This window comes from Lissotriton vulgaris, chromosome 6 (genome assembly GCF_964263255.1).
Source record: "Lissotriton vulgaris chromosome 6, aLisVul1.2, whole genome shotgun sequence".
NCBI classification, from domain to species: Eukaryota; Metazoa; Chordata; class Amphibia; order Caudata; family Salamandridae; genus Lissotriton; species Lissotriton vulgaris.
The window spans coordinates 977,864,666-977,889,757 of record NC_141694.1 but is presented as its reverse complement, the minus strand read 5'-3'; the positions used below and the strand labels follow the sequence as shown (position 1 = coordinate 977,889,757).

Below are 25,092 nucleotides of genomic sequence, written 5' to 3'. Positions count from 1 at the left end.
CTGCTCTAAATCTAGGTATGAAATTACTGAAAGATTTCAAACAGGTCTCAACAATAATATTAGCTAATAAAAAGTTAAGGGAATTTGATGTAACTGAGCAACCACAAGAACTGGCCAGAATAATTGAAAAATCCTATGAAGAATTAGGCAGAGACAGCATAGATGGGAAACCAGTTAAACCCCAACTGTCAGAAAGTCCTGAAAAGGTCTTTTCTAAAAACACTCCTGCTACTCCCAAAAAGAAGTGGGAGATCACTAAACAAACTTCTAAAGAGAAGCATTCTCAATCCCGAGGTAGGTCTCCTCAAAAAGGAGCCCTCTAAAAGGAGGTATAACCTCAGGAATAGGGATAATTTGAGAAAACCTGATAGATATCAAGATACGGATACAAGCTCCTCTCGAAAGAAGAGGACGGTCAGAAAACAAGGAAGAACGTGTGAAATCCAAAGACGATCAACACGTTCAGAAAAATAGGAAAACTCAATTCACCAAAAAGAAAGTAGCAGTTCTAAAAATCAGACATGCCGAGGATCTTAAGGACACAACTCAAGAACTGGGAATGGGCTCAAACGATGTTGGACAGCGCAGCAGAAGTCACCATAGCTCGCAAGAACTTGAAGGATCATCTGGAGGCAGTAGACTTGAATGAGTTCATTCAAGTAGAGACTGCAGATACCAGGGTTAGTGTCACACGTAGGTTTTATAAAGTAACACTCCGGATGGAGGGGGACATAACAAGAAGAATAAGAGCACTCTTTTGGGAGCGACACTCTAAGGGTTATGACAATATTCTAGCTGAAAAAGACTGGCCACCACAATTTGTCCGGGAGTGCCCACATGACGAAGACATCAATATGCCAGCTTTCTCCAACCACATTCCAATTCATGTAAAATATACTTATGCCAGGAAATGGGCAGTTGCCCAGGCTCCTGCATTATATAAAAATCATGTAGGATAGGATGCGGATTCTCCTCACCATAAGATCCAGTTAAAAAAATCAACCAACTGCATAAAGGCAGCACCCAGTTAGGCAAGAAGCTAAAAAACAGGTCAGGGAGATATTAGATCAACTTGAATACCAAGGTGTGATTGAAAAATGCACCTCGTCAATGAACACCCTTAGTTTCCTGTCTAAAAACCAGACAATACGTATTGTCTACTATTGGATTGCAGACATTTAAACTCTTGTTGCAAATCTTTTGCAGTACAAAATGCACATAGTGCAGCACTAATGAATAACATTGTGCGTGAAAAGTATAAAACCACATTAGATGTTTCTAACGATTTCTCCTGTCAAACCGTTGCGCCAGAAAGTAGGTATTTGACCGCTTTCTCGATTATGGGGACACCACATCACTTCTGTCGTCTCCCTCAGGGATTCAAGAATAGTCCAGAGTTATTTTCAGCCATAGTAACAGAGTTACTACAAACCTATGATAACGAGGCATCATCATATGTCGATGACATCTATCTAACAGACGATGACTTGGATAGGCACTTGAACAGGGTGAACACCATCATACTTGGCTTCGCCTCTGAAGGGTAAACATAAAATTTTAAGAAATCGAGAATTGCCCATTTAAACATCCTCTTTCTGGGATATGAATTATCAAGTGAAGGCAAAAGCCTGGTAGCAAATTTTCTAGAGAAATGTGCCCTGCTCCAACCTCTAAAAATGCAGAAAAACTTACAGTTGATTCTAGGTTTCCTAAATTTTGGAAGAACTTACATTCTAAACTACGCAGAAAGGGTTAAACCTCTCTACGAAATAATCAAACCTGATTTTAAAACAGTTAATTGGACGCAAAAACACACAGAAATTTTGCGTTCAGTCCAAACAGACATGTTAGCAACAAAACATTTGCTAACACGCGTAAACGTACGCAACTTAGTGATCTGAATCATTCCAGGACAATGCAGATTCACGTACTTAACCTTTACCAAAGGAGAAAAAGTACCAATAGCTTACAAATCACACTTGTACACACAAGCAGAAATGACATTCATTCCTACTGAAAAAATTCTGACAGAAGTTAAAACTGCAGTAGCAAAAGAGAGAGCCCTCGCACAGGGTAAGCGCATTATGGTCGTTACACCTGTACCTGCCTTCGAGACAGTAACAAAATCGAGCATTCCAAAAGCTAAAGTTTTACATCCGAGATGGATACAGTGGGTTAATTCTCTTGCTGCAACAGACGTTGAATAAGTTTTTGATCCATATTTGAAAACACAAGCATTTCTACAATATGAACAAGAATGTCCTCTGCCTACTGAAGTTCTGCCTCTAGAGCAGTATGAATGTATAATTTATACTGACGGATCAGCGCAACCCGCTACGGGGGAAATCAAGCTTATAGTGCTACGTGCGCGATTGTTAAAGGTCGCTGGCGCGATGGTAAATTCTGACCAATGGTCACTAAAACGCAATCTATAGGAAATTGTACAGCTCAGCTAGCTGAACTACAAGCACTCAAGATGGCGCTTGAAAATACTGATCACAGTGTGCGATTCGTATTACTGTGTTCAATCTTACAATGAATACTTGCAGAACTGGATTCAAAATGGTTACAAAGATGTAAAATGTGGCACAATCAAGCATAAATTGCTTTGGGAACAAGTAGATCAGTTACGATAAGGACTACAACACGCTCAAGTGATACATACACTGAGTCATCAATGTGATGGCGTTCACTTTGCAGGTAATTCATAGGCTGATGTATCCGCAAAGGCAGCTGTGCAAACGGCTTCCGTAGCTGCAATCACTCATTCAAAAACAAAAATAGACAGCGATATAATGCTAGCTGTCAATGCTTCAAGCAAAGACAGTGGTAAGACATTACCAAAAGGTTTTCCACTCAAATACTCATATATAACTGATGCAAATAATGTTCCGTTTGCTCAAATCACTGTAGTGGGGGTTAGAGTAATTCCAAACATGGAACATAGATTAGGACTAATCTTAGCAGCACCTGAAGGGATCGCCACTGCACACACAGGTGTTTCCGCCACAGTGTCATTATTAAAACAGAAATACTGGTGGCCACGCATGAGGAAACAGACAAGAAACTATGTTTTGGAATGTGAAATCTGCCAAAAGATGAAAGTCTCTACAGTGAAACGTCCTGCGCAGATGCCCCTGTTAATTTCAGATAAACCATTAGCATGCGTTTACCTGGATCACTGCGGTCCCTTACAGAAGGATGGTAACTATAAATATATCATGGTTGCAGTGGATTCGTGTTAAAGATTCATTTGGATGTGGCCTCAGCGCTTGGCTGACGCTCAAACGGTTATAAAAGATTTGGGAGTCTTTATCGGCACATACGCAGTCGGCACGCTACATTCTGACAAGGGGCCTCCGTTTAGCTCTCGAGCTTACAAGGAGGCCATGGCAAAATTGGGCGTTGCATTGCGGTACTCTGGTCCATTCCATCCTGAGGGAAATTCGGTAGTGGACAGAAAAAACCGGGACATAAAGTAATCTATAACAGCTAGGGTATTAGGCTCGGGTGACGGGTGGGTCAAACATCTAATAAGTGTCCAACGTAGTCTTAACAATCTGCCAAGAAGTTCTCTAGGTGGTATCTCTCCATATGAAGTCCTTTTTGGGACCAGAATGTTAATTTCAGATCTCGATTGTCAGACTTCAGTGGTAGACAAAAACCCTTTGATAACAAAGACCGTTTGGCTGTTTTACAGGACTTAAATTCAATAAGAACGAAACAAAGTAACATGTTTCTGGAGCCAACCACCATTGAAGAGAAATTGACCGGCCCATCAAGGCCTGTCTGGATTCCTAAGCTTGGGGATCTAGTCAGAGAAAAGATCGCAGACAAGAAGGAATTTGGGCCTTCTTACAGCCAACCAGTACCTGTCCTAGCAATCCACGGATCAAGAACAGTATTACTGCCGCCCCTTGCTGGTAAAAAGGAGAACAGGTTTGTGCTCATCGACCTGGTCATACCACATCATGTGGCCGATCATAAGCAGTAGGCCAAGTGGACTCCGGCAATGTAGCAGACGTCCTAATCAGGCTACTAATCAAGAGGTTCAAACTGAGAGACTCATCAACTTTGAAGAATCTGCAGTGTGAAATGAAGGTCTATGCAACAAAGCCATGAACTTGTACCTCATGAGACCCAAATAACAGTTTGTCAAGAAACACCTGTCTACAAGGAAATAGCATCTCACTATACAAATGTAACAAGTGATCAAGGGGTTGTGGTAAATATTTGATTTACCGTCCTAATTTCTATGCAGGTAAGTACTTAATCAATAATAACTCAATCGGAAAGAAAGAGGCAGAGTCCGTGGTGTTAGAGTTCTTAGGGGTTTTATTCCTTAAAAAGGAATGGTCAAGACCTGGATATCATGTTCCTGCAACCACAGGGGTTCAGGAAGGGATAGAGCAATATTTTATTGACAATACATAGCTTATATACTTAAGTTGCATTATAGAAACCAATACAGTAGGCGTAACAGCTGAGAGAAACAAGATAACAGCATCCACGTGGTAGTGATACGTAATTAGAAGGCGTGAACTGGGCGTGAACATGGAGGTGTGCACTAGAAACGTCACAGATAGGTGTCACAGTGGGTGGCAACAAAGCAGAATTTTGTAATGTCAGCAGAAATCTGAGGCATGGATGCGCGCGCAGCTGCATGACGTATGATTGACGTGAAACAGACGGGTGCAGGGGACTTGACATTTACACTGGCGGAAAGAGACAGAAGTCTGGCATGTCAGATCAACTCGTACTTCTATCATATCTGATATCTGATGTTTGGGAACCATACTATCTAGAGGGAAAGGTCTCTGGGGCAGAAGCTATTCTATACTGACTGTGAGTGCGTGTATAAGCGCCTAAGTGTCTGCATGGGATGCGAGGGGCATGGGCCTTCCATGGTAACAGAGGCTATGAATTACTTGCGCGGAGACAGTGAGGCCAGGCCCTTTGCTCTGCAGCTGGGGGAATGTTTACTTAAACTAGTAGGCAGGAATGCAGTTTCGAGGAGCGGAACAGATAATTCGAAGGTTGAATACAGTCTTGGCAGGCAGCAGGCTGAGCTAAGCGCCATGAGCCGCACAGGGAGTAAGGCAGAGGTCACGAGTACAGAGGCAGCCTGGGCTGAGGCTTTCAGAGTCAGAAAGCAGAGGGAAAAAGACTCGATGGCAGAATTCAGGGCCTAGTTTGCCAGAGCTGAAAAACGTGTAGAGTATACCATAAAAAGACGTTGGCAAGGCATACTTGGAAACAGAATATTCAACCCATTCAGGGTGGGTCTGAAAGAGGACATGTTAACGTTGGACGCAAATGTATTTGCGTCTTCATAGCTGGCACAGGAGGGAAGTTACATGCACTTTAAGCTGGTACATGGAGACGGTGGGGACACGCTAGGGAACATTACTTGACCATAAAATTTATATTTCCTCATTCCCTCCTTGTTCCCTACGGACCCTTCATGATATATCGATCCTCATGAATCGATCAGTCTGTTCTTGTAACATCATTTGCTCATCTTTCTTTCTTTCACGTTTTGAGAAAAAACTGGAATGTTCAATGCACGATGTGGCACACAGTCCACATATCGCTGGCCCACACTGTAGGCACAGGCAACAACTGAATACTATGACGAGGGCAATGCCTAGGAAGGATAGGATCTTCCATCCCCAAGCGGTTAACGTTGTCCAGAACCAACCGGACCAAGTCCAGGTGCCTGGATTCTGATGTATCAGATTTGCAATTTTATGAAGACGTGTAATAGCTTGGTATACTGTTGGCGCGTTTTCTGGGATGAAAACACAGCAACTTGACCCGATGACCTTACAAGCTCCGCCTCTGTCTGCCAAGATGACGTCAATAACAAGACGATTCTGAAGGACAACAACCCGCATGGCGGACTGCTCCTCTGTTAAGTTACCCAGGGCGGAGGCAGTTTCATTCACTACTGCTTCAAGTGTTCTAGTTAATCTGCGGATTAATTTACTATTTTGGACGGGGCCTGTGAAGAAAAAGAATCCTTTATTGAAATCTGTGTACTGCTCCCATGCCGTTTCAGTATAGTCGACAATCGGGAGATCTCTTCGGAGTCTATTCTTTACTAGATTTGTATTTCTGTGGTAATCAGGAGGAGCTAGAAAAACAGGTGGCAGAAGGAATGCAATGTAACAGGTACCATCCCAATCTGGAGGTAAGCGTATGTATGCGGTATGGCCACAAACAAAGTAGGAATGACGAGTAGCTCTAAAGGAAGATTTGCCTTGGTCACTGAATTCGACCACAGTAGTACATTTGCTATGACCTAAGTGTACTGAACCCTTCTTACTGACACATAATTCACCAGTGACTGGTAATACTGACATAGCAGGGAGAACTGGTGCAGCTTCGGATTCAACAGTAAGAATCATAAGGTTAATTGTATAACTACCTAATCCATATACTTCATTTTCTAGATCAGTTCCTATTCTAATGGGAAGTCCCTTCTTGTCAGGATAACAGGCATTAAGCAGAACTAAGTTCAAGTTTCCCCAAACCCAGCTCCCTTTAAAAACAGCAATATCAGGATCTACGGAATTAATTATTCTAAACCAGGCACCACAGGAGCCATTGTGTGTGAACGGGTACGGAAAGAGGGGCAGAACTCCCTTGTATTTCTGGTAGGGAGGGAGTCGGCCACATATCCAGCAGTTTGTAGCGTTGTTAGTCTGATGGGAGTGATGTAACATACTAATGAATGTGTTGTTGCGCAGCGCAAGTCTGTAAGAAAGTTCGTGGGGAGGTAATTCACTAAAGGAATGTTCGGCAGTGTCATTATAAGCAGATTGTTCACGCTTGAAAATAGGGTAGAATATAGAAAGCAATATACTAGCAACAATAATCAGAAGGCTTAGAAAAAACATAATCAATAATGTCACTATACAGTGACTACGGAGTGATTTACAATATGTACGTTTCTTGAGTTGTCTCTCTCTCTCTCTATCTCGATCTAGGGGATACATGTCAGAAACTATTTAACCGATTCACCTAGGGGAGGACTTAAACAATTAAACTGTCTGACTTGCTAGATCGGAGTTTCAGTCTGTACTCCTCTTGGGGAGTTTTCTCTTGTTTCGGAACTTTAAAGTCACTAGGTTCGATACAGTCTTTGGAAGGGGTGAACGAGTCTTTTCCTGGCATTAGTTCATTGCACTTTTTTATATGGCTTGTATGGATCCACCCCTTTCTGCCTTCAATTTTGATAGCGGTCCTCGTTGTGAGAAGGACGGTCTTCGGCTCTTTCCAGCGGGGCTCCAGCGGACTTTTCCTGTCGAAGTTCCTAATTAGGACCAGATCTCCGGGACGGACATCATGCGGCTTTACATCTGTGTTGTCAGGAAAGGCTGCGGCAACCTGTGAACGACATGATTGGAGTGCAGACATCAAGGAGGCAACGTAATCTGTCAGCATATTACAATCAACATCGGTAATTTTCTTCGGTATGGGCGTCCCCCACATATTCGGTGGTCTGCCAAAGACCACTTCATACGGGGATAGTCCTGATCGCGAGTGGGCGACCATCCTCATGTAGAACAATGCAACTGGCAGGGCGACTATCCAGTCGACCCCTTTTTCTTTACAAACTTTAGCAAGACGGGTCTTTAATGTCTGGTTATGCCTCTCTACAAGGCCTGCGGCTTCGGGATGTCGGACGCAATGGAATCTCCACTGATATCCTAGCAGCAAGGAAACCTGCTTCATCAATTCGGATGAGAATGGCTGTCCGTTATCTGAGTACACGACACGAGGCAAGCCGTATCGTGGGAAGAATTCTCGAACCAGCTGCCTGGCAGTGGTCGGAGCAGTGTAATCTGGGACTGGATATGCTTCGGTCCAACGGGAAAGTGCACAAACAATTACGAGGACATATTTGAATCCTCGACAACGGTCCATCTGGATATAATCCATCTGGAGGACTTCAAAAGGGTGATCGGGAGGATGAAATCCACCTTGCTCTACAGGGACGCTTTTACCTGGATTGAACTGACAACAGATCATGCAAGTACGCACTTTCTGTTTTGCTGCTGCTCGTAAGTGTTTGTTATACCAGAGATTCTGTAAACTGTCTAACATCGCTTTCTCTCCTAGATGTGCTGGACTATGTGCTGTATTGATTATAACTTGAACCATAGAGTCGGGGAGAAACCATGTAGATTTTCCCTTCGTCATCCATCCTTGATCTGTCTGGATCCCTCCTAGTTCGGTCCATTTCTTTATTTCATCTGCAGTAGCATGTGTCTGAATATCGATTACATCTAGGGCGGGATCCCTAACTGTCATACAATGTGTCGGTACTATTATCTTTGTCACGTCAGTTGTCTGAGTGTGAGTCAATGCTGTATGTTTTGCTGTCTGGTCTGCCAGGTCGTTACCCTGGGAAACGGAATCTGTAACTTTAGTATGTGCTTTACACTTCATGACGGATATGCCTGAAGGCAGATGTATTGCTTCTAACAGTGCTTGAATGAGGGGACCGTGTTGGATCTTGGCACCGTGAGAGGTCAAGAAACCTCGTTCTTGCCACAACATTCCGAAGTCGTGTACGACTCCGAACGCATAACGGGAATCTGTGTATATGTTAACATTTCTGTTCTTGGCTAGTATACAGGCTCGGGTCAGAGCAATAAGCTCTGCCGCTTGAGCAGACAACGTATCAATACGATATGTTTCTTTGACTTCAGTTTCAGTGGTCACTGCATATGCGGCCACTAAACCTCCTGTACTTGTTCTCATACATGAACCATCCACATAAAGTGTCAGGTCTGGATTTGTCAATGGAACATCTGTTAAGTCTCGTCGGGGCTTTGTTACTGCATTAATGATCTCTATACAATCATGCGGGGCTGGATCTGTTATTATTGAAGGTAACAATGTAGCGGGGTTCAGAATGCTGCAGCGTCTGATTTCTATGTGTGGCTGGAATAGTGTTAATTCATAACCTGTCAGTCGTGCTATAGTCAAGTGTTGAGTCTGAGTTCTGTTTAAAAGAACCTCTACAGAATGTGGAACTTGTACTGTTAATTGATGTCCTAAAACAATTGAGTCGCTCTGTCTGATTGCTAGTGCTGTTGCTGCTACTGACTTTAAGCACGCAGGGAGTGCCTGGGCTACTGAATCCAATGTACTTGAAAAATAAGCGCAAGGCTTATGTGAACCTGCTTGATCTTGAGTGAGGACAGACAACGCTGTACCATCACGTTCTGTAACAAAAAGTGTAAAAGGTTTGCTGTAACATGGTGTCGCTAAAACTGGTGCTTGACATAAAGCTTTCTTTAATTCTTCAAAGGCTTGTGTATGTTCCTGAGTCCACGGAAGGGCAGTCGAAGTTGCTGCCTCCTGTGTTGTCAACTGAATGAGTGGTTTAGCTAGAAATGCATACTGAGGAATCCATTGTCTACAGTACGAGGTGAGGCCTATAAAGGCCCACACTTCCTTTTGTGTCTGGGGTTGTGGCATATTTACGATTAACTGGATGCGATCAGGAGTGAGCTGTCGCCCCACTTTGGACAGCAAGTGACCCAAGTACACAACTTGCTGAACACAGAATTGTAGCTTCGAAAGAGACACCTTGTGTCCCTTGTCGGCCAGAAAGTGTAAAACTGTCACTGATGCTTGTTCACATTCGGGTTAATTTCGTGCGGTGATCAACAGATCATCGACGTATTGCAGTAAGGCGGTGTTAACTGGCATTTGAATACAATCTAGTTGTCTTTTCAGTGCTTGACTATAGATGCTGGGGCTTTCTGTGAATCCTTGAGGTGCGCGTGAAAATTTGAAACTTCGTCCATTTAAACTGAATCCGAAAAGATATTGGCTCTCTGGATCAATCGGTACACTAAAGAAGGCGTTCTTGAGGTCAATTACAGTAAAGAACGTTGCTTCTGAATCAATAGCAGTCAATAGGGAAGAGATGTCGGGAACCACAGGGTACTGTGGAACGATGCATTTATTCAGTTCTCGTAAATCAATCACCAGCCGATATACTGGCGGTGCATTGGGATCAGTACGTTTAAGAATCGGAATGATAGGGGAATTACAGATATTGGAGTCGGTCTCTACGACCACTCCTTGGGCAATGAGCTCTTCAATGATTTCCAGTAAAGCCACTACAGCATCGGGCGGTAACTTGTATTGTCTGATTCTCGGTAAAACAACACCTGGTTTCAGTGTAACACGGTATGGGGTAATGTGCATGCAGCCTACATCGGTTGGGCCTTGTGCCCACAGGTGATCTGGTACATTTTTCAATCTGATATCAAACTCTCGTAATACATAGTGACCCTTGAAATCTCGCAAAAAGAGTCTAACTCCTTCCGGAGAACAACATATCACTGCTCCTAGAGCCTTCAATGTCTTTATTCCTAACAGATTTTCTGGACATGATTTTGTAAGTAATAGGTCTGTAACACGTGATAATGGACCCACAGCCAGGGGGACTGGTTCTGATACCTCATTTACAATAGGTTGTCCTGAAAAACCAAGGGAAACATTCTGTGAGCCTGAGAGGGGTGCCCCTGGAACTTCATCATGGCTGATTGTTGTGCGGCTTGCCCCTGTGTCAATTAAAAACTTTCTGTCTCTTCCCAATACTTGACTGTGTACATAAGGACCCTCTTGATCTACAGGAATCTCAATAAGAGGCAAGCCAACCTCCCTCTCCAGGCTGTTTCATGTGTATCGTGGATAATCGGGGTAAGCAGATTGGGCATACTGGTACATCTGTTGTGAAACTTGCTGAGTCGCGGCAATGGGCTGTGGCTGTGGTACCGCTACCGTCTGTGCTGTATGAGATGAAACATGCGTAGGCTGTGTATTCTGTGAAGTCTGTTGCTGGACCTGGTCTTGTCTAGGTAGATGCGGTCTTTCCTTAGTTTTACCTGTTGCTATATTATGTTTCAGGACTGGGCATTCATGTACGTAGTGACCTGGCTGCTTGCAATAGTTGCATGTCCCTTTAACGGGAGCTGCGGCGTGACCTGTCTGGGTCGTACCCTTTCTCTGGCTGTCGGCTGGAACTGATTGGGCCACTAACATTTTCATTTTCGTGTCTTTCATGCGTTTCTGTTCATGATCCTGTTCTTCTCTGATTCTGTTCTGATGGTATTGTAACATTTGTAACATCTGTGATGGCGTATTTGCTTGCCATGTACTCTCAACCTTGTATACACGGTTTTTAACTGCTAACAGGGAATTCTCGACTAACTTTGATACAAAAAGATGCGGGTACGACTCGCTACTTGGTTTAAGACCACTATTAATAATGAAACATTTCTCGAATCTTGAATAAAAGTCACTAGTATCTTCATCTTGCTTCTGTTTACAGGCCGAAATTGCGTCCCAATCTTCCTTTCTAGTTGTCAGTAATCTTGGCAGAACCTGTACTATTAAACCTGGTAATGCTTTAGTTTTCTCCCCAAGGCCTAGCCCTGGGGTACGTTTTTTCTCCTCGTCTTCTATTTCTGCCCATACAATCTTTTTGTCTCCTACCTCCCATTCTTTTTCCTTGAGTTTCTCGTAAATGCCTGTGGGCAGCAGTACCTTTAACATTTTCATGATATCTTCATATGTGTAATCTCCCATCAGCAACATATCTTTAAGTTCTCTGTGAAAACCTGCAGGGTCTTTATCATGACAGGGTACTAGTTTCTTCATTTCCAATAGTTCTAACTTGGTCAGAGGCGTGTGTACATACACACGTTTCAGGTTATTATCGGTACCCATAACTGGATGCACTTCTCGTAAGGGGTTCTGACTTTCAATGCCATGCAGACGCTCCATATGATACATTTTTCTTTCTGGGGGCGGAGCGGGAACATATTCTGTACTTAAGAAAGTGTTATATCTATGTCGTTGTTCTAGAATTATTTGTATTAACTTGGTACTTAGACCTCTCCATCTGTCCATGAGTAATGCTTCTAATGTATCGTGTAAGGGACCTGGATCAGAATGTTGGTTTCTGTATAACGTGAGGAGGTGCTGAATCATGTATACACCTGCTAATTTCTGTTCGTCTGGGGAGAGGTTCAGAAATGTCTGCGCTACTGTGTCATCATTGTATATGTTCGGATTGTCAGCCCATAGTACTGCTGACCGGGCTAGTTCTTGTTCATCCATAGAATTGAGTACATGGTACCCCATTCGTTCTCGAAGCCTTTTATCAGTCTCTTGGAACTGATGTTCCGGAGAATTCGGTTTTGTTATGCCAGAGAGAAAAACTCTCTTGCTTTCCGGACGAATGCCTTTCCTAAGGTAAGTTCCCTTACCTACATACGCTATCGTGTCTGTAGTCTTTTCTTGTTCTTCAGGTTCTTCCTCCTCCTCCTCGGAAGCTTTTTCTTTCTCTTTTCCGTGTATTTCTATCACTGCTTTTCTTATTCTCTTGTACATACTGGCTATGCAACCCCCTTTATCATGTTTTCCTTCCGATATATTTTGACCCCACTTGTTGAGTGCCTCTATTTCATTCTGTTCTGTCTCAGGCCTGTCTCGTTCTCTTATTAGACAATTTATGAAAAAACGTAATATATATGCTTGAGTGTCAACTTTCTGATGTGCCATGGCCTCTTTAATACTTTCAGGGTCTTCCCCAGTCTGGACAAAATGGTATATTCTATCTAAGTGCTCTTTCATTCCTGAGAATAATATTAGGTAATCTGTAGCTTGTCGCAACCGTAGTGATGCTATCAACATCCTATCGTCTTTGCCGGGTACTGGGTCGTATCTGCAAACTGGAAGCGGTTCTTTGAGCATGTCGAGACGGGGTGATTGGAACGTGAAAGGGTTCTGTAGGTCCCTAAGGTGTAATCTGTGTGTTGCTGGTGGGGTCCGGTAACCCCCGGTCGCACCTCCTGAGGCGGAAGCTTGGACATTATCTCTCTGTGGAGTCTGTATGTGTACTTGAACTTGTCTTTCAGTAAGATCAGGTAGAAGTGGTTTCGGTATATCAATCTTAGGTGCGGGAAGTGGTGGAGGTGCAGGAACGGAGGACTGTCGAACGGGGAAACCTGATTGCGGTATTGGTGGAATAGGGTCTGGAGGCGGGTTGCCACCTCCGTCACCGTCGATAGGCGGGACGCGGACAGGCAGATTGGTGTAAGCGGGTGCTCCATCCTCTAGATAGGAATTCAGGAATATGTCTTTAGTAGTCCTGTGATTTACTTTAGTTGGAACCAGTGGTGGCGGCAGATTTTTCGGTATTCCTGAAGTGGCCTCAGGCGAACCCTCGGCCATTAGATACATGCCATTTACGAGATTATTTCGTGCACGGTCTATTTGCTCTGATTTTACTCGGATCCCTTCAGTAACTAATTCGTTTTCTTGGGCCTTATCTGATTCTTTAAGTCTGTCTTCTCTACGGAGTGCTTTTTCAGCACGCTTATGTGATTCTTTACGCCAAAATTCTATGGCGTCTTTCTGAGATTGTCTGGCTTTCTTTTTCCATAGTGCTTCTTCTACTTTCATGATGCACTCGGCATCCCATGTTCCGGTAACAGGCCATCTGTGTCTTTCGTCTAGATGCTTAGTATAATCGGCCCATAAATCTAGATACAATATGGCATCTAAGCCATGCTTGTGGTACATAAAACTTCCAGGAGTGTCCCTAGGGGGGATAGGAATTTCTTCCTCTAGTATCCCTTTCCTAGTTCCTATCTGCTTTAACTTGTTGAAAAACGGCATCTTGTTTACTTAATACTGAATGCTCAATCCTTGCTACTTAATACTGAATACAGCTACTTACACAAGAACACAATAATGCACGTTAAAAACAGTCACACTCATACCACGATATTAATCACATGGAAGACATTTGAGACATATATGACTACCCCCTATATCAGATGTACTGCTAAACAGCACAGATACACTGCTAAGAACAGTGCAAAAACTTGAAATAACTGATATACTGCTAAACAGTACAGATACACTGTCTAAAACAGTGCAGACCGCGTTTGTGTACCCAAACCCGTCTTGATACGTCCCAGCAATGGTACTCACCGGGAAGCACGGAAACAGAAGGCCTCGGAAAACTCGACTGGACCGGACTGGACTCGACTCGACTCGACACGTGGATACTTCGGAAACTGGTGGGCCTCTTGACACCTCGGACCTTGCTTCTTTCGGCTAGGCTCTGGTCGGGATCCTCCGCACTCCTCACCGCCTCGTCTGGGTGCTGATCGCAGTCTTCGTCACCTCCGTGGGCCAGAGGGAGATACAGGAAATCCTGCCAGTACGCGTAGTTTCCGTCTAACTGATGGCAGGGGACAGAGCTTGCAACGCACCAACCGGCGCGTGGGGTGGGGGAGGGGTCCCTGTTCGGGCGCCAAAATAATGTGGTAAATATTTGATTTACCGTCCTAATTTCTATGCAGGTAAGTACTTAATCAATAATAACTCAATCGGAAAGAAAGAGGCAGAGTCCGTGGTGTTAGAGTTCTTAGGGGTTTTATTCCTTAAAAAGGAATGGTCAAGACCTGGATATCATGTTCCTGCAACCACAGGGGTTCAGGAAGGGATAGAGCAATATTTTATTGACAATACATAGCTTATATACTTAAGTTGCATTATAGAAACCAATACAGTAGGCGTAACAGCTGAGAGAAACAAGATAACAGCATCCACGTGGTAGTGATACGTAATTAGAAGGCGTGAACTGGGCGTGAACATGGAGGTGTGCACTAGAAACGTCACAGATAGGTGTCACAGTGGGTGGCAACAAAGCAGAATTTTGTAATGTCAGCAGAAATCTGAGGCATGGATGCGCGCACAGCTGCATGACGTATGATTGACGTGAAACAGACGGGTGCAGGGGACTTGACATTTACACTGGCGGAAAGAGACAGAAGTCTGGCATGTCAGATCAACTCGTACTTCTATCATATCTGATATCTGATGTTTGGGAACCATACTATCTAGAGGGAAAGGTCTCTGGGGCAGAAGCTATTCTATACTGACTGTGAGTGCGTGTATAAGCGCCTAAGTGTCTGCATGGGATGCGAGGGGCATGGGCCTTCCATGGTAACAGAGGCTATGAATTACTTGCGCGGAGACAGTGAGGCCAGGCCCTTTGCTCTGCAGCTGGGGGAATGTTTACTTAAACTAGTAGGCAGGAATGCAGTTTCGAGGAGCGGAACAGATAATTCGAAGGTTGAATACAGTCTTGGCAGGCAGCAGGCTGAGCTAAGCGCCATGAGCCGCACAGGGAGTAAGGCAGAGGTCACGAGTACAGAGGCAGCCTGGGCTGAGGCTTTCAGAGTCAGAAAGCAGAGGGAAAAAGACTCGATGGCAGAATTCAGGGCCTAGTTTGCCAGAGCTGAAAAACGTGTAGAGTATACCATAAAAAGACGTTGGCAAGGCATACTTGGAAACGGAATATTCAACCCATTCAGGGTGGGTCTGAAAGAGGACATGTTAACGTTGGACGCAAATGTATTTGCGTCTTCATAGCTGGCACAGGAGGGAAGTTACATGCACTTTAAGCTGGTACATGGAGACGGTGGGGACACGCTAGGGAACATTACTTGACCATAAAATTTATATTTCCTCAGGGTTCCAGAGATTTCAACGAATGCTGATGCAATCCCTACAATTGACAGAACTGCTTCTGGCTATTTCATTAACTTTTATACGTTTTCAGAGGATCCCAGCAAACCTGAAACGCCACCAGTAAAAAGAACTTTGAAAGAACAAGCAACAGACTTTTTTCATCACTTGGAAAAGACTTATCTGGTTTCACCATGGATTGAACTTTGGATTGTGTTGGCACTTTTTCTTCTACTTTGGTTGACTCTGGTAACAACTTTGGGAATGCTGATAAATGGACGATATGTTAAAAAGGACACAGCAAGTAAGAACATCAACTTACTACTCAAGCCACACTAATCATCTCATCGTGAACAAAGAGACTTGTCATCAGTGAACATCACATCCGTTCCTATACCTGTTGGTATAGCTTGGGACAGAACTGATTATGACATTTTTGGCCCTGCTGAGCTGTTGAAGACTCTACACCAATTCAAGATTTCTTTGAATGACTTTATTTCATCTAGTACCTTTTCTGATGATTTAGAGTTTGAGACTGTTAATAATATGATGTCAGACTTAGAAATGTCTGCTGTATTTACAAATGATGAATACTTAGAGGGTTCATCAGATTCTGAACAAATGTATTGTTATAATCACTATGGTCATCATTTATTGCACAAATCTGCAAATCCTAGAAATGTACTGATGTATACTCAATGGGAACATTGTCCTACGCCACCAAAGGTTAGCTCAAAAACATTTTATGGCAAATTTCCATACTTTTCAGGTTTTAATGTATCCAATTCAGAATCATTTTACTTAAAAAATGTTAATAGGACAGGAATGAAAAGTATGTTGACCAATACCAAACAAATTTATTCCACAGCCTTTTATGCTCAGCTGTCTTCTTTAGGTTTCGACTTTTGGAAAGACAACATTGAGACAAAAACTGTCTGGGGCACAAAAGAGTAGCAAGTAATGTAATGTAATGTAATGTATGTAATGTATGTGTTCTTGTAAAGCGCACTGCTGCCCTGAGGCGTCGTGGCGCTGTAGACCGCTGGGGAACACGTCCTGGCTATTCCTGTGAGATGGTCCCTACTGGGTATCTCCAAGGTGAAACCAGGCATCCCCGGCGAATGTGGAGGGCCATTGTAGAGATGAGGCAAGCTAATGCCCAGAGTTGCCGAGTGTGATCCCTGGTTAGAGTAGGCACAGAGGCGAGAATTATCGAGTCCGCTGACCCTGGTCCACGACCCTGCCGCGTCGGGAATTGAACCCTGGTCCCGGGCCGTTCTCTGCTTCCCGGTCTGCCGCCTCTAACCAGTGAGCCACACCACTCCACTAGTGCAGGGATTAGAAGCCTTATTTAGAGCCTGCATCATTCCAGAGCAAATTATGTTTTTGAATGAAACTGTCCAATAGACATCTTGTCTTGGGTCAACCAAGATCAAAGAGTTAAACAAACTGTCCATACCTACACCTACACCTGATAGCAGTAACACTTCAGAGGGGGAGGTCTACGTACATACTGTTTTGCATCACAACAGAGTAGATCCAGAATGGAAAAAATTGTTAATCTGGCCCACAGACACAAACAACTGTCAAGATAGATTCCTGAATAAGACACAAGGGTTCGAATTCACTAGGCCAGATCCAAGATATGTTCAGAGATAGCATCCAGGAATAGTAACAACATACAGTATAGGGAAACTGTGCCTTGAATGGTTACATAGATAAACACTAAAGGAAGTTAAACAACACTTATCTTTACTTAAAGATGGTGCTGATCTTAGGGAACTCTTGCTATGACCAAGAACACCGCGCCATAAACATTTTATATATGCCCGTATCTATGCATTGTATAATGAAGCATGGAAGATTACGCAAGCAGAGACTGCAGAACCAATTCGAGAAGTTGATCGTATTAACTTAGAGAAATCTCTCTCTGTAGTTGACAATGGGATAACGACTCTGCCGTCCAGCATATATTCTTTGGACAGCAGAGTATCCTCTGCCATAAATATAATCGAACAGGACTTGGTCATGTTGCAACATGGTCAGTCCCAATTATGTTCTATCATGCTATTAGGCTGGACGTTACAAAGCCTTCATTTCGGTTATGTGCCTTGGCATCTAATCAACAATACGTCACTGTTTTCAGAATTCAATCTCACTGAAAAACAGATCAAATTGGCACAGAGGGGAGCAGACTATACAGTGCTGAGCATTGAAAAAATGGAAAGATTGCCATTTACAGCCGCTGAAAACCAGCTATTGAATGGATAATCCACGGAACAATCACTCTGCCTGTTACAATGTTAAATTTTCAGTATTGCTTACATATGAACGGTTGGGTAAAGAATACATCAAGACATCTTGGGAATTACCATACACACACAAATGTTGGAGTGGGGGTAGAGAAGTGTTTCTTACTGGTAAAAATTGCGAAAACGCATTAAGCAGTTCTCTCCTTTGTCAGGGTATTAATTTGCACAGGGCCTTCGATGGTTCCTCCAGCAACTTATCCTGCCACCTGCAAGGCTCACCAGCTGCAGTGATTGATCCAATTTTTGGGCAACTTTCCAATGGAAGTTACATTATGTTGAATGATCACAGCTGCTGTGGCATGTTGCCAGGTTTACCCTATCTCGTAACTGTGTCAGCCAGGGTCACTTGCTGTATGCAAGTATTGTTTCCTATAACTAAGACAGACCGGGAGTCGCCGTTATGGCCTTCACTGAACATTTCTTCTATACAAAGTAATACTTCAAGCAGAATGAAAGCCATTCTTTTACAGAAAACAGTGCCACTGACCTCGGCCAAAGAGACCTATGATCTGCAAGTCGCAAGGACTTCTGCAGAGATACATGCCCTCTTAACTACAAATTGCCCTATACATTTCTCACAAATGTTAAGTCGTATCTTAAACATGTCTGATACGAGTGGTATTGTACATGTATTTAAGACAGATTTTTCAGGACTGTTAGCACCTTTTGGAGCAGTCCTAGGGATATTTCCAAACTTCGAGCACTCTGTGTTTGGCGGATTGCCTCTCATTTTGGGACTCGCAGCAGGGATACTATTTTTGCTCCTTTTGCAAGCCAAGTCACCAGCGATACCCAGTTCACAGTGGAGACCACTCTACTGGCGATGAAGTGTCTTAAGCGCATAGTCCAAATTTTGGCATTACCTCGTTTAAGAGAATTGAATACCACATGGTTTATATCATTCAGACCAATTTGGCAAGGTTGCATCTTACCTGTTCTACGTTGCCTGCTATGCAGACAAGAATGTGTGTTAGACATCTGTCTCACACTCCCATCAGTCATGCCAACGGACGTTGATACTTTGCTTGAACCAGTAACGGCCCATGCACTGTGTTGTCCCCAGCGGCTACCAATTTTGATGATGCATTACCTGAGATCTCAGAGACGCAAAATGCTGATGGTGAAGTAAGAGAGGAAACAGGCACACAGGTATCAGCCACTACGAACATTGCTAATGCGACCAATGCTGACAGCGATTCTTCATATCTATGTGCGGTTGATCTTCTTAACAAGGTAATCCAACTTACACCTACAATGGTAGACAAATTCTTCACAGACTTAGAAGATTTTATGTTTTCTGAGAGCCTCTGAATTCGTCCTTCATTTTTTCAAAACAAAATTCTAACTTTGGGACTTTTTTTCCCTATGATTCAACATTTGTTTTTCCAAATTTGAATGTTTTCATATTTTTGTGGCACAAAAGTAGTCTGCTTAAAGTAGAACTATTCATAGAGAACTAGAATTCTTTGAAAACTTCCAGAGACAATATTTGACCTTGTCTACATTTAAACAGTTTATATAATCTGTCATGAAATGGTCTAGACTTTTTCTTCTGTATTTAAGAGCCATTTCATAATGTATTGTTTCAAGATTCATTTGGTAAGCATTTTCAAATGTCAAACTATATGCTTTGAATGAAGGATTGCTTTAAATGTGCACAGCAGATATGCTCTTTTCGTGTACAACCAGTAGCAATTAATTTTTATATATTTTGGGTGGGTTTTTAGCACATCATGTTTAGATATGTTTAACGTGTTTAGAACTTAGTAATGTCGTACATAACAAAGTGGAGTGGATGTTGTGTGGCGTTTTAGGCTCAGATTGAATTTTCCCAATTCATGCCCTTATATAAGTACAATTCACGTTGCCCTTATATAGGCATAGAAATCCAGCCCTTATTTAGGCATAGCCCATGCTACCCAAATACAGGCATGGCTACTTCCATCCGTTCACCAAACGTCACAACGATTTCTTGGAAAACCAGCTTAAGCCGTTAGGGAACTTCCCCTTGTTTGAATATTGATTTCTCCAAGAACTTAGTTACTTTACAATGAACAACTATTCCCCAGGGGTTCAGTTATAACATTCATATGCCTGACTTTAAGTCAAACTATGGCATTCCTAAACACCTTCAAGGTATAAATATACCTTCACTTGCTATAGCAAGATACGGTGGTTCTGAGCAGTTCGAAGACCTACTTGTCCGACGCAGCTCGCTACAGCAAGTGGCGAAGGAAGCGGATTTTCCAGTTGACGCACTGATCAGGAAGCTGCCCTTCGCTGCCGAGAATCAAGCTCCAGTGTTTCCGGCTCCCCTTGCCGAGATAGAGATACCAGACCTCCTTCTTTCTAAGGTATTGAGCTGATTAGAACCCAGAGAAACCTTTGGTAGATTCTTGGCAAAAAAATAAACCTATGGTAAACAATACTTACTTCTTCCCTCGTACTAGACTTAGGTTAAGTACATTGGGGTAGGCATATTTTAGAAGTACCAGTTGAGTATTTTAGTCTATGTTATTTCTGTATGTATTTTTATATGGCTTAGAAACCATACAATGCTCTTACAGTATTATTTCATATTACTGTTTACGCTGTACGCATTATACTTTGCAGTCTGCATAACAATTGTAGCAGTTCACTTCTCTTGCATGAGAAGGATGACTGTTCAATAAACCTTTTTATTGACAACGTTAGTCTCACTATTTTTCTGCAACTATGTAGAAACGAAGCATGCACGATTGTCTGAGTGAAATAGTTATCTATTGTTTCCACGACTCTGAAGATAGTTATTCCAGTCCTAGGTAAACAAAGTTGTCATGTTTATGCGGTTGTCAGAAACTACTCCCTTCTTGTGTATTCGAGAAAATTTCTAGTGACCTCTGAGTTAGCTGGCATGCACACAATTAAGTTTATGATATTCAATAGAAACCTACTGACCTAAGTTGTAGGTCAAATCTATAGGATATATTATTCAAATGTGCAGAGCCTATTGCGAATATAGGAACTACACTACAGCTTTTGATGCCCTCAAGACTGCCATGTGTACACCACCCATCCTCCAGGCGCCCAATTTTACTAAGGAATTTATTGTCCAGACAGACTCTTCAGAGCATGGGGTGGGGGCTGTTCTGTCACAGATAAATGAGGAGGGACTAGACCAACCTGTAGCCTTCATCAGTAGGAGGTTACTTCCACTGGAACAGAGGTGGAGTGCAATTGAGCGTGAGGCATTTGTGTGGTCTGGGCACTGAAGAAGCTGAGACCATACCTGTTTGGGACTCACTTCCGGGTTCAGACAGACCACAGGCCCCTCAGACGGCTGATGCAGATGAGGGGTGAGAATCCCAAGTTATTGAGGTGGTCCATTTCCCTACACGGTATGGATTTCACGGTGGAACACCGCCCTGGTACAGAGCACGTCAATGCTGATGGTCTGTCCAGATTTTTCCGCCTTAGTAAAGAGACCTCCCAAGGGGATGGGTAGTTCTCCCCGCATTTCAGCTGGAGGGGACACGTGTTAGGCCTGGCACCATTGGCGTGGGTCTCCCTTCCATTTTTCGCTATTGTCTCCTCAGTTTTTGCTGGTATTAAATGCTCTGGGCGCTGTGCCACTGCCATTCAGTGCCACAGCACAAATTCTCCCTGTGTAAATATGACTGTGAATTGGTATATCCCTGATTGGTTTATTTGGTTTACCTGTTAGTCTCTAGTAGTGTGGCCTGTGCGTGCCCAGGGCTGGTAACCCAAATGATGCTGGTGAGCCTGCAGCGCTGGTTTGCGCCACCCACAGAAGCAGCTTGTAAAGAGTACCTCAGACCGACCACTGCAGTGTCTGTATGCAGTCCCAAACTGCCATCTTGGCTGTGAAGTGCCCACACTTCCCAGCCCCTGAACCTTCCCTCGGCATCATATCACTCACCCCTATGGTAGGGTGCATTGTATGTGTAAGGTAGGACATGGCTTGATATGTGTAGCATTTCCTGGTAGTAAATTACACCCCATTTCGTTTTTCACTACAGCAAGGCTACCTGTTCTCCATGGGCTAGAATGGGCAGTTTGATTATTACATCTTATAATCCTAACTGACTCAGAGAACATGGTAGAAACTCAAGTTTAGTATGCCTGAACTCAGAATGATAAAATACATCTTTTAGTGAAGTTGGTTTTAACATTCTGTGTTTGAAAATACCACTTTTAGAAAGTAGGTATTTTCTTGCCTATGCCTTCCAGTGTGCTCTGCTGTTATGTGTATTGGCTGTCTGAGTTTATAAGGGCAAGGCAGGCTGAGTCAGACCTGGGTTGAATTCGAGATATCTGCATTGGAGTATTGGGGAGGTTAGGTAGGTAATTTATTATGCTTGATTAATTAAAACCTTGCATATAGCACATAACAATAAAATCAAGATTACAACAAATGAGGAGTTAACAAGACTAAAATAACTAGATTAAAAGAAAAAATGATCAATTGTGCAGTTAATACTCAGTCACTAAAAAGTTGGGGAGGGGTGGTTCCCTGACCTGAATAGGGCTGTGCCTGGCAAGGTGAATGCAAGGAAGGATGCAGCCTGGTAAACAAAGTGCTCCATGACTGGGCAGAACTGGTTTTGGCTGAGTTCAGTGACTAGTGAATTTTTAGAACAAAGACTTTTGGGGTATGAATATCTGTGCTCAAAACACTTCAAGGTGTATTGCTCCTGGATATCAAGAAGAACCTCTGTCCGTGTAACTGAAGGAATCTGCAGGAGAGGACTGTCCTTGTGCTTGTGTGCTGTTTTTTGGATTGGCCTGCAGTAGTTTTCCCTGGACTTAGAATAGGGAAGACGACTTTGAGAGAACTTTTATTTCAACTTGCTAAAGCATTCACCCAAGGGCTAGAAGAGAGATGGACTCCTGCCGGAGTCTCAGGCACATCTGACTCCACCGTAAAAAAAAAGAGAGGTGGCTCACTGTGTCGCAGGGGACTGAGCTAAATCTCAAGAAAGCAAGGAGATAACCCTGGATTTCTATTTCTATTACTGAACAGCCACTGCTGTTCTTCACTCACTACTGACTCTGATACACACACTCATTCAGAGCTAGACATCCTCCCCCTACTATTATCAATCTCTGTCCAAACTGAAAAGTAGTGCGAATACATGTTTATTTTTCATTTGCATGAAAGATGAAAAGTTTTTTTAGCTAATACAATTGACATTATAAAAAACACTAGTACATTCAAAAACAGAACTTCATTAAAATATAAATTTTATAAAAAGAGCAAGTACATTTCTTTAAAAACACAAAATCACAATAAATGATAAGCAGTTCATATTCTCAAAATACCAAGACCCAAAGGCCAACCACCAACTCGATATTAACCTAAGGTGGTGACCAACTATTCATCCCAAGCTGATATATGGTATCAGGTAGTTTCGGCAAACACTTTTATCCTTGTTTTCGTCCTGAAAACAACCCTTTAGCAGTGGATTCTTTACGTATGCGTCGATGCGTTTCGGCGGTGTTACTATTTATTTTCCAACCACCTTCTTCAGAACTAACATTATATACTGGGTCTAATTTCCAATATTCCAATTCATTTAATCTAAACAGGAAAAAAACAAATATCAGACTTGCCACCGTATGTTGTACATTATATATAACATTAGAATAAATCATTCCTAATCGATCCCTTCCCCTTGATCTATCCATATTATCTGCATTTCACCTAAGAATAACCATTTCTTATAAAAACATTTATATCATTGGTTTAGCACTACCTTCCCTTCTGGGATTTCAAAACTCACACCCCACAGTTCCCTTGGAGGTCCTCCCTGTGATCTCTTCCCCCCGGGGTATGGTCCCTATAGATCTCGTTCTGACCACTCTTTCTCAATCACTCCACTGGTCTCATTCACTCACCATTGAAGACAATACTTTAGGTCTCTGCTTGTTCTATTATTATCTTGTTAGGCCTCTATGATGTGAAGAGTTCCTCCCAATAATTGGAACTGAAACACATAAATTACGATTCACACAATATGTTAATTCCAATAATTCTTGTCTATGTCTCTAGTGGTCCATAATTTGCGAGTTAATCCCACCTTTATTGTGAGATCTGATATCTCCTCCTATATTTCTCCTTGGATAAGTTCGGTAAACATCATTTATTCTTGGATGGCTGCCTGTGTTTATAATTAAAAGTCTGCATCACTAATGGTTTCACACGATTCTTATAATTTCTCTACAGTGAAACTCTGTATTTTATGTCTGCATCACTATCTTACCTTGATAAACACTTGTTTGTATATTCCTTTTACTGTTATTTTGTAGTTGGTACACCACACGTCCCTCAGATATTATTGCCTCTGATTTGCACTCTTTATATGTAGGGATACCCCGCTCTCGAATCGCAATGGAATCTATAAGAACGATCGAATGTTATAATAGCCGGGTTCACTTGCCTTTAATTTTTTTGTATAGGCTAAGGGTGAGGATGGCAACCCTCTTTCCTACATACGCATTCCATACTTAAAACGGGCGGAAAGTCTACAACCCCCATTTATCTGCTTGTTTTTAATTTAAAATCAGACATGTCCGTTTGTCCGGTGCCGTTTTCTTTTAAGCTTTATTGGTGGCGGTCATTCTTTACCAGGGAGTTTGTTTAATAATTAAATCTCTTAGTCCTCCCTTCATCTCCATTTAAATAAACAGGTTGGCCATACATGCCCCCATATACCACACACCCTCTTCTCCTTAGTCCGATCTTACCTGATAATCAGCCGGGGTCTCAGCGTGTTCGGTGAAATCGCACCAAGAGTATAACCCTTAATTCAGCAAAACATGACATAAGCGGCCGAAAAATGGGCAATGGATGCTACCCCCTAGTTGGACTACCACTAAGGGATGGCAGGGGTGGTTTCTCTTTTCCCACCATCCTCCCATCGGTGACAAGGGTGTTTCTGAATAACTAGCGGAATTTCTGCGGGTCATGGGGTGGTGGGGCAGGCTAACAGAGTGGATGCCACTGTGGCATGGAATGGCTTGCAGCAGGTGGCTCGGTTGGGAGGCTTCAAGAAACGGTATACTATAGGTATTGCCATCTTAGGATATGTAATGAGTGGCACGGTCTTGAAATCATTCCAGGAGCTGCAGCTTGAATATCAATTACATCGTAGCCAATTTTATTGTTGCTTACAGCCTTGACACGCCATTATCCCCTATA

The 25,092-nt window shown here is 42.9% G+C and overlaps 1 protein-coding gene across 2 annotated transcripts in view; it reads right to left on the bottom strand.

Annotated features, from left to right (window-relative positions):
* Positions 1-25,092, bottom strand: part of THEMIS (thymocyte selection associated) — a 660,092-nt gene that overhangs the window by 80,798 nt on the left and 554,202 nt on the right. The window contains exon 7 of one of the 2 annotated variants that reach the window (XM_086927012.1): positions 23,016-23,472. The exons of the other annotated variant lie outside the window; for it this stretch is intronic. The gene's annotated coding sequence lies outside the window, so the exon portion shown is untranslated. Of the gene's footprint in view, positions 1-23,015; positions 23,473-25,092 lie in introns of those variants that run through there. 2 annotated transcript variants of the gene reach the window in all.